At 39.4% G+C, this 9,747-nt stretch overlaps 1 non-coding gene across 1 annotated transcript; it reads left to right on the top strand.

The window, feature by feature from the left end:
* The first annotated feature begins 300 nt into the window (after positions 1 to 300).
* LOC125999666 (small nucleolar RNA SNORA70) lies at positions 301 to 435 on the top strand. The gene has a single exon (XR_007492160.1). It is a non-coding gene; the product is annotated as a small nucleolar RNA SNORA70 (small nucleolar RNA).
* Positions 436 to 9,747: the final 9,312 nt, after the last annotated feature.

Below are 9,747 nucleotides of genomic sequence, written 5' to 3'. Positions count from 1 at the left end.
TTTCAGGGATAAATCTCAAAACATGTCAGTTTTTTTTCTTCCAATTCTAAAAGTATAAGTAAACCATTCCTCCCTTTCCCTCTATTTTTCACTGGTATCCACAATAGATTTCAAAAAGAAACCCTAGAAATTATTTTGTGGTTTCTGTAGGAGATTCTTTTCATATTAACATTTCACATGTGAAACAATATTTCTTCACTTTTTTGTTATTCACATCATCATTTGAAATTCTATCTATTTATCCTAAAAACAAGGTTTAATTCATGTTAGAATTACAGTGCAATAAGAAGCCAAGTATTGATGCAGTCAATACTACACCCTGTTCTCTGACCTGTGAGACCCGGGCTGGGATGACTGCAAACAGCAATCAGACTCCTTGGTCATTCTGAGGCTTGTGACTTGTACATGTCCTTCATTAGAACCTTGGGGACAGTTTTTTGTAGTAGACAGTCATGTATTCACTGCTTCCAACCTTATAGTCTAAACAGGTTTTCAGGGAGTTGTCGTTGGAAAGTTTGAAAGTTGTCATTTGAAAGTCCCAGGCAAAGTGTGTATAGTCCTCATAGACCAAGTTTTCTTGTTTTTCCTCACCAAACTAAAGAACAAGAGTCTTGTAATAGTGGCTAAGCTCAGGACCTGAATGACAAGTTCAAGTTGCCTGAATGACATGAGGTGAGGCTTTACCAGTTTGATGTAGATTCTAATGGAGGCCAAGGTGGTTACAAAGCATCTCATTTCCATATGACCCTGGGAATATACCCTAAGGGACCAAATATCATGTAGGTCATAGCAGCTTGGATGGAATTGGAATGCATCTTGCTGATTGAAATCAGCCAGAGATAGAAATACAAATAAATACAGGATGAGCAGACTCATTTGTGGCACATAGAAAATTAAATCAAGGATATGGACAATTTTGATTATAAACTTTGATGCTGGCATCCAGACCTTAGAATGCCAAACTCTGGGAGAGGGGACAAGAAAGATTATATTGACTGGAGGTAACACATGAAGAACATATGTGGGTGACCTAGAACACATAGGTAATTATAGCCAAGGGATATTACAGTATGTGATAAAAACCACTTGTCAGTCAAACAGAAGGATGAATAGGTCTGTAGAGTTGTTGAATAAGATAGAACATAGGGACAGGTGTAGGGGTCGTGTAGTGATGTATAGTAACTATATAGGACTACTTTAACCATATCTAAACTAATAAAATTAGGAGCAGGAACAATAACACAGTGGGTAGGTCACTTGTCTTGCATGTGGCCAACTCAGGCACCACAGTGGTCCCCTGAGCATAGGGCTTCGGAATGGCTGGTGTGGTTGAAAATTCCAAAAGGCTTTTGCAAATACAGGATTAAAATCAGAAATTTTGGAGTTCTAGGGCAAAACTAGTACTAGGCAAAGTAATAAAGGAGTAAAGGTTTATTTTTGGTAGCTAACCATGTTCTATTCTGCAGCCTTCTCAACTTTCCTCTTTTCTCTAGGGATTTATCCTAGTTGCTTCCAAGTGCCCAGTTCTCGTGCTCAATTCTAAAGTCGTTGTTTATCCATTGATATAATTATAACCTTAAGATCTTTTTATTCATGATGTCAAAATTGATCTTTTAGAGGAGCGTATATCTGCTACTTGTTTTTAAAAATGCCTTGTGAGTGCTCTCTAATTCAGCATTCTTATCAGAGTGTCATATGGCCCCCATGAATCCACAGATAATTCAATGTCAAGAAAAATTCTGCCTACATTTCCTTTATGTCACCTCTGGTCTCAGATCTGCTATCGAGTTCTTTAGTTCATGTTGATTTGGCTTTTATGCATGGCATTAAAGGGAGGTCTGAGTTCACTTTTTTGCAAGTAGCTGACCTGTTTTCTGATCAGCAGTGTTGAGAGGGCTCTCTTTGCTCCACCTCAGAAGGAGTCCTGAAGGGTCTTGAAGATCCACCTAAGCATCAGTCTCAGGATAATCAATTCTATTCCTTTGATATGAGAGTCTCTATTCCAATACCATGCTGCTTTAATTAGTACTGCTTTGTAATAGGATTAGAAATTGAAGACATTGATGACTCCCATTTTTCCCAAGGATTGTTTTAGCTATTGACTGGGGGGTTGCAAGGGAATTACTTCTATATGAATTTTAGTTTTCTTAGTATGAGTATAGGTCTTTTGCATCTTTAAGTGGATTTCAAGGCACTTGGTATTGGAGGTACATCTGTGAATGGATTTTAAAAAAAACGCTTCTTTCTCCTTTATTATTTTTATATATGAAAGCCATGGACTTTTGCATATTATTTTTCTAGCCCTCACTTTATTATATAAAACTATTGCTTCTAAGAAGCTTTTTGTAGAGTGTTTAGGATTTTCTAAGTATACAATCATATTACCTGCAAATAGGGAGAACTTGACTTCTTCCTTTCCATTCTGGATGCCCTTGATAAGTTTTCTCATCTAATTGCCATGGCAAGAACTTCCAGTACTGTATTGAATAGAAATGGTAAGAGACAGCAACCCTACTGGTCCTCATCTCTATTGCCTTTGTCTATCATTCCCACACTGGAGGATCTGTCTATGGTAGAAGCTTGCCACAAATAGCTAAGAGTGCAGTTAGAGAAGTGTTTACTTGAAAGTCATAGTTAGAACTGACCACTCTGGACAAGAACGGGTGCTGAAAGGGGATAAAGTGACATGCACGGCACTATATCATAAACAGTAGTGCAAACCACAATATCAGAAAAGAACAGAGAGTGAGGTAAAATGCCTCCCTTAGAAACTAGTAGGGGAGGATGGGTGGGAGAAAAGAGGGTATCAGGGAGGGAGAGGGGGAACCATTGATACTGGTAGTGGGAAATGCCACGGTGAAGGTTCCTGTATATTGTATGACATTAACTAAATCATGTATAACTTTATCTTTTAAAAACTAGTATGAACGGGGCCAGAGAGATAGCACAGAGTTAAGGTGTTTGTTTGCCTTGCATGCAGGAGGACGGTGGTTTGAATCCCGGCATCCGATATGGTCCCCCGAGCCTGCCAGGAGCAAATTCTGAGTGTAGAGCCAGGAGTAACCCCTGAGCGCTGCCAGGTGTGACACCAAAACAAAACAAAACAAAAAGCAAAGAATATGAACAAAATAGTGCTTTTTCTCTTCTACTGGTAATTCACTAAATAATCAGTAAGAACAAATTAAGTGTACTTTTTATCATTTAATTTATTTTTGATTATAAATAATTAAGAGGTATGATATTTAAAGTTAGTGATAGTTGTTTTCCACGTATATAATATTCTAACATCAGTCACAATACCCGTGTCAACTTTCTTCCATCAGTGTTCCCAGTTGACCCTTGAACCATGCCCACTTTTACCCACTCTCATGCCTGCCACCTATTTAGTCACGTTTTCACGTTGGTGGTTGTAGTTTAGATCTGTTTTCAATGTTGCTGATATGTAGCTATATTCCACATCCCTGATATGGCTTAGGCTCCTGAATCCTTCTTGCTTCTCCTTTACTTCCTTTTCTTATCTTCTTCCTTCCCCCTCTATTTCTTTCCTTCTCTTGTTCTTCTCCCTAAAATGTGCGGTCCAGTGTTATCTGTATCCTCCCTTGACTACGTGACATTTCCTCATCCATTTATTCTCTGTACCACAGAGAAATGAGATAATTCTGTGTTTGACTTTAACTGACTTCACTCAATATATCTTCCATTCCAGCAGATTTCATTAAACTGCGCGATTCCATTGTTCCTGCAGTGCATTTAATTCCAGTGTGTGTGTGTGTGTGTGTGTGTGTGTGTGTACGTGTGCATGCATGACATCTTTATAATCTATTCATCTGCCGTAGGATACCTAGTTTGATTCTATATCTCAAGTATTCCACTAAGTGCTGCCATGAATAATGGTGTAATGTTTCCTTTTGAATGAGTATTTTTGTGTCCTGGAGATAGACACACAAAAGTAGAAAAGTTGGGAACTCTGGCAGCTCATTCACGCTTTACTGAGAAGTCCCCATACTGTTTATCATATGGGTTAAACTGGATGATATTCTGACAGTCATTGGATTCCCATCAGCACTTCTGGTAATGTTTACCACATGGGTTGAACTCAGCAATATTTCCTCCAAAAGTTCCTTTTTCACCACTTCTCTACCAACACAAATTGTTCCTACTATTTTTTTTTTTTTTGGTTTTTGGTTTTGGAGCGACACCCGATGATGCTCAAGGGTTACTCCTGGCTATGTGCTCAGAAATTGCTCCTGGCTTGGGAGATTATATGGGATGTCCTAGGCTAGCACGGGCAAGGCCTTACCACTTGTGCCACTGCTGCGACCTCTGTTCCCACTATTTTTAATGTATGCCATTCTCACCGGTGTGAGATATGATAAGTGACAATAGGCCTTTTTTTTTCCTATGCTTATTTACCATCTGACAGTCTTTTTCTGAGAATTGTCTATTTATTTTCTCTCCCTATTTTTTTTTAATCTTTAAAATTTTCTCTTTTTTTTTGAGTTACAAATCTTTCACAGTTATATTTCAGGTACATAGTGACAGTGAATTAGGGCAATTCCCAACCCCAGTATTGACCTCCCTCTGCCACTGTTCCCAGCATGCATCCCATACCTCCTGGACAGCGCCTGTAGCAGGTCCCTTTTGTATAGAGCTTGTTGTAGTTAGGGTCTCTTGATTCTATTGTTGTTGACTTTGGGTTGGGTATTTAGGCCTGTCACAGACTGATTGGTCCTGACACTACGGAATCTTTGTATCTCCAGCTGTTAGGGTCCTCCTCAGTCTACCCATGATTTTTGCATTTATTGGTGTGGCTTGGAGAGCAGTGCCTTCCGATTTCGGCCTGCTTTTGCTCCCTGTGGTGTGGAGCTAGGTTCCTTCACTGGATTGCAGCTCTGGGTGGGACTGTTTGGTGGGCTGGTTTGGCCTCTAGTGCGCCCTCTAGCGGAGCCTGGTTAGTTGCTCCCCCTCTCGCTGCCAGCCAGTGCAGTACTGCTCCTGACCACAATGGTGGAGGGCGCTGTTCAGCCTGGCTCCCTTGTCCTCCTCCCCTGCCTGAAAGTCAGAGGGGCTCCATCCCGTCCAGACCTCTGCCTGAAACCCCTCCCGTACGTAGTTCCTAGCCCGTCCCAGAGGTGCCAGAGACCTCAGAGACACACTTGGGGGAGGGGCAAGGAGAGAGGAAGGTCCCCTACCGTCTGCCGAACCCAGAAACCTCAGGGACATGATCGACGGAGGGGTGGAGACAGCAGAGGTTCCCTACCTTCTGCAGAACCCAGAAACCTCAGGGATGCGACCAGGCAAGAGCTTGTTTTGATACATAAAATTTCCCCCTTTATAGTATGCCTTTGCAAGAAAAATTGTGGTATATTATATTGCTGGTGCATTTAGGGGTGAGAGTGTCAGGCTCCATCATCTCTGTGCCCTGGTGTTGACCTGAGGTGATCATGAGTTTGGTCATGGTGTATAATCTTTTTGATGTAGTGCTTAATTTGGTTTAAGTTTTGTTGAAGACTTTTGCATCTATGTTCATTAAAGAGATTGGTCTGAAGTTTATTTTCTTGTCAGTGTCCTTGTCATCTTTGGGAATGAGTGTGAAAATAGCCTCATTAAAGGAATTAGAGAGGATCCCTGTCTTTTTAATCTTTTGGAAGAGCCTGTGGATCATTGGTAGTAGTTCTTAGAATGTTTGATAGAATTCACCTGTAAAACCATCAAGAGCTGGACTTTTGTTCTTAGGGAGTTTCTTAATTACTGATTCAATTTCCTCAGGTGTGATTGGCCTGTTTAGGCTTTCTACAACCTTCTTATCCAGTCTTGATATTTTTCCAGAAATCTATCGGTTTCTTCTGGGTTTTCTAACCTGACTGAGTAAAGTTGATCCTAATAAGTCATCATTATGTGTTGGATTTCTTGGGGTTCTGTTGTAATCTCTACCCTTTCCTTTGTGATCCTATTTATTTGGGTGTTTTCCCTCTTTTTTGTGAGTCTAGCTAATCATTTTTCAATCTTGATTATTCTTTCAAAATACCAACTCCAGGTCTCATTGATTTTTTTGTATTTTTTTCCTAGTTTCTATGTTGTTTATTTCTGCTCTGGTTTTTATTATTTCTTGTCTTCTGGTTGTGTTTGGGTTTCCTTGCTGCTGTTTTTACAGCTTCTTAAGATGTCCCTTAAAATTGTTGATTTTGTCCTTCTCTTCTTTCCTGCCACAGGCCTGCATTGCTATGAGTTTTCCCCTAATTATTGCTTTTGCTGTGTCCCATAGATTTTGACAATTTGTCTCTTTATTATTGTTCATCTCAAGGAATGTTTTTATTTCTGCCTTGAATTCCTCTTTGATCCAACTGTTGTTGAGCAGCATGTTGTTTAATCTCCAGGTATTGGATTTTCTCCATAGCTTCTTTTTACAGTCATTCTTGATCTCTGTTGCAGAGTGATCTGATAGGGTACTTCTAATAATCTTTATGTTTGTGACTTTATGCAAGTTAGATTTATATACTAAGGCATGGTCTATTCTAGAGGAGGTTCCATGTGCACTTGAGAAGAAAGTATATTCTGCTTTCTGGGGATGGAGGGCCAGATATAATTCTATTAGCCCTAGTTCTTCTAATTTCTCATTTAGGGTTCTTATATCTTTGCTAGTTTTCTGTCTGGTGGATCTGTCCAGTGGTTGATAGTGGAGTCTTGAAATCTCCTACTACTATCACTTTACCTTCCAGATGTTTCTATAGGCATGTGAGCAAATGCCTTACATATTTTACTGGCTCTGTGTTTGGTGCATGAATATTAACCAGAGTGAGTACTTGCTCATCTAGTATTCCCCTGATCAGTAAATAGTGATCCCCTTTGTCTCTGATCACTTTCTTGAGGTTGAATGCAATTTGGGCTGATATAAGAATTGCTGTCCCAGCCTTATTTTGATTTCCATTGGCTTGAATATTTGTTTTCCATCCTTTTATTCTGAGCCTGTGTCTATCCTGTACTTGTAGGTGTGTTCCTTGTAGGCAGCAGACATCCAGTTTTTGTTTTCTGATCCAAGTCTCTATTATGTGTGTCTTAATGGGAGAGTTTAGTCCATTGACATTCAAGGATATTATTGCTATGGAGGGCTGTTGTGCAGTTGTATTGTGTAGGGTGGTTGTTGTTACAATCGGGGGTTTAGATTGTGTAATTCATCTCTGAATATATCATTTAGAAACTGTTTTGTTTGATCAGATCATACAAGATCTTTTTTATCTGAGAATGTTTTTAGTCCTCCTTCCCATATGAATGAGAGTCTTGCTGGGTACTGGACTAGTTTGGAAATTTCTTTCATTCGGTTATCTAAATATGTCATTCCACTATCTTCTTGCTTGAGTTACTTTAAATGGGAGATCTGGTTTGATTCTTGTGTTCCTTCCTTTGCACTAGAGGTTTTCTTCTCCCTTAGTTAGTTAGTTTATTAGGGTCTATTTTATTAGGGATGCTTTTCACCTCCTGGATTTCCACAGAAGCCTGTTTCCAGAGGGTGGGAAATTTTTCTGCTATTATTTCCCTAACCACTTGTTCTCCCCTTTTCCCCATTTCCTCCTCCCTCTTCTGATATTCCTACAATCCGTAGATTATTTCTTTTGTCTTTGTTCATTAAATACCTAACTTTATTTCCAGTGCTTTTCCTTTATTTCCTTATTGGCTTCTTTGTCATTTTAGGTTTGTAATTTTTCTTCGAGTTCTTCGAAGTGATTCTCCATCTATGTAATTCTGCTACTATGGTTGTGAAGACATTTTTATTTCCTTTAATTTCATTTGTATGGATACTCTCATGTTTGTAAAAGTTCTTCTTTGAATCTCTTGATTTGTTCATCTATGGATTTATTGGACTTGTTGGCTAGTGATTTCATGATTTCTTTGCCATGCTTGTAATGTTGTTTTTTAGGTCTTTATCTATTGGGCCCATGCATTTTGGTGGACTTGGAAACTTGCTAGGAATTTTCTCCATATCCCCAGTTGTTATTGTCTTCTTAGTTTGCCCATATTTCTTTGCATTTGGTGGTTTAACCTTTATTTCCTTATTGGCTTCTTTGGCATTTTTGGTTTGTACTTTTTCTTCAAATTCTTCTCTGTGATTCGCCAACTGTGTAGTTCTGCTACTATGGCACCCTGTGGTGCCAGGGATCAAACGAAGGACTTCCACCCTTCAGCCCTCTAAACCAGCTTCAAGGTCCTTCAATTAATATTGTTTAAAATAGCCCTAGGGTCTGAATAAAATGTTGCTTTGAGTTTCCTGAGCTGCTCTAGCGAGAAGTGTACTCCAAAGTGGTATGAGGGCATTGGATTGCCAGCCAGTGGCTTTCAAATAAAGGAAATCACTTGGACTTGTACCTCGAATTTGATGTACTTGGAGGGAGTAGTTGGAACCCTTCATCTCTAGAGAGTGGGAGTGCAAGTGATAGAAAATGCGGCTAGTAACCATGCAGGTCCAAGGTCAGTGAGCATGTTCCTCACACTCTGGTAGGACTGAACTCTTACCGCTGAGATCTGGTACTATATCGAAGAACCTAAGGTGAAACTTGAGAGTTGAATCAGGCCCAAAGAGGTCTCAAATCTGGACTGTTTGCCTTGCAGGTATGAGACCATGACTTTGTTCTCCAGCACCAACCCACATGCAAAGAGCTATTCATTTAGCATTGCATTTGATTCCTAGTGCCACAACAACTGTGCTATATGTAAACAAGTGTGTTTGAGCACTACAGCTAACATGACAGACTCCCAGCTTGTGCTGCAACTAAGTGTGTGACTTCTTCCATAAGCACTGTGATCAAAGTGTGCAGAAGCACTGGTACTCCAAAAGGGGGCACATTGCTCTTTGGGAGCTACAGCCGTGTGAGACTCTCAGCCCTGGGAAGAAATGGGATTTCCAAAGGTAGAGGGATTCCCTCCCAGTTCAATAGAAAGATAGCAGAATTGTGTTGGGATATCAACTAAGAACTCATTCAAGAGAAGAGAGCCCAAGACTTCATATTGCAATTCCATTCAAGCTTTGTGTGTCTATTAATGTGTGTGGTTCCAACTCAAGTGACAAGATCTAAATATGAGACATCAGAAGATCCTCATACCTCTAAAATGTGACAAGTGTGATCATTTTTAAACAGAATATAAAAATTCCAACCATTTTATTCTTTTAGTAACTTGTGAATTTTCTGATTAAGCCAAAAAAGGAAAGTTACACAGTATGAAATTAGGACTGGAGCGACGGGATTGCACCTAGGGAACTGGATTTGTATGTGCGTGGCCAATCTGCATTCGATCCTTGTCTACACTTATGGTCCACAGAACACTACCACAAGTGGTCCCTGAAAAAAGAGACAAAAGTAACCCTGAATACTTCCCAGTAATTGCCCAATAAACAACAAAATAAAGACAGTCATAATTCATGAATTATAATCATCAATTTACTTTTTTACAGAAATTACTTCTTTGGTGGATATAATTGAACTCATTAGTGATCAAATCAGAATATTCCTCTACTGATGTTTTAAAGGATAGTGAGCCTAAAAAGTTAGCATGTTTGCTTCTTCACAGTGATTTCTATTTCTATTGAGTCTTTAATTTTGTGTATTTTCAAGAATTTCTTTTTCATAGTCGATGTTGAAAAAAAATAATTATCTCTTTATCACTGTCATCATCATTATTGTCATTTTCTATCTTCACCTCTTCACTGCTGCTCATCTTGTCATAGAGTATACATTCCTGAGGTTCTATCCTGTG

The sequence above is a fragment of the Suncus etruscus genome, chromosome X (genome assembly GCF_024139225.1).
Source record: "Suncus etruscus isolate mSunEtr1 chromosome X, mSunEtr1.pri.cur, whole genome shotgun sequence".
NCBI lineage: Eukaryota > Metazoa > Chordata > Mammalia > Eulipotyphla > Soricidae > Suncus > Suncus etruscus.
This window is presented reverse-complemented; position numbering and strand designations above follow the sequence as displayed.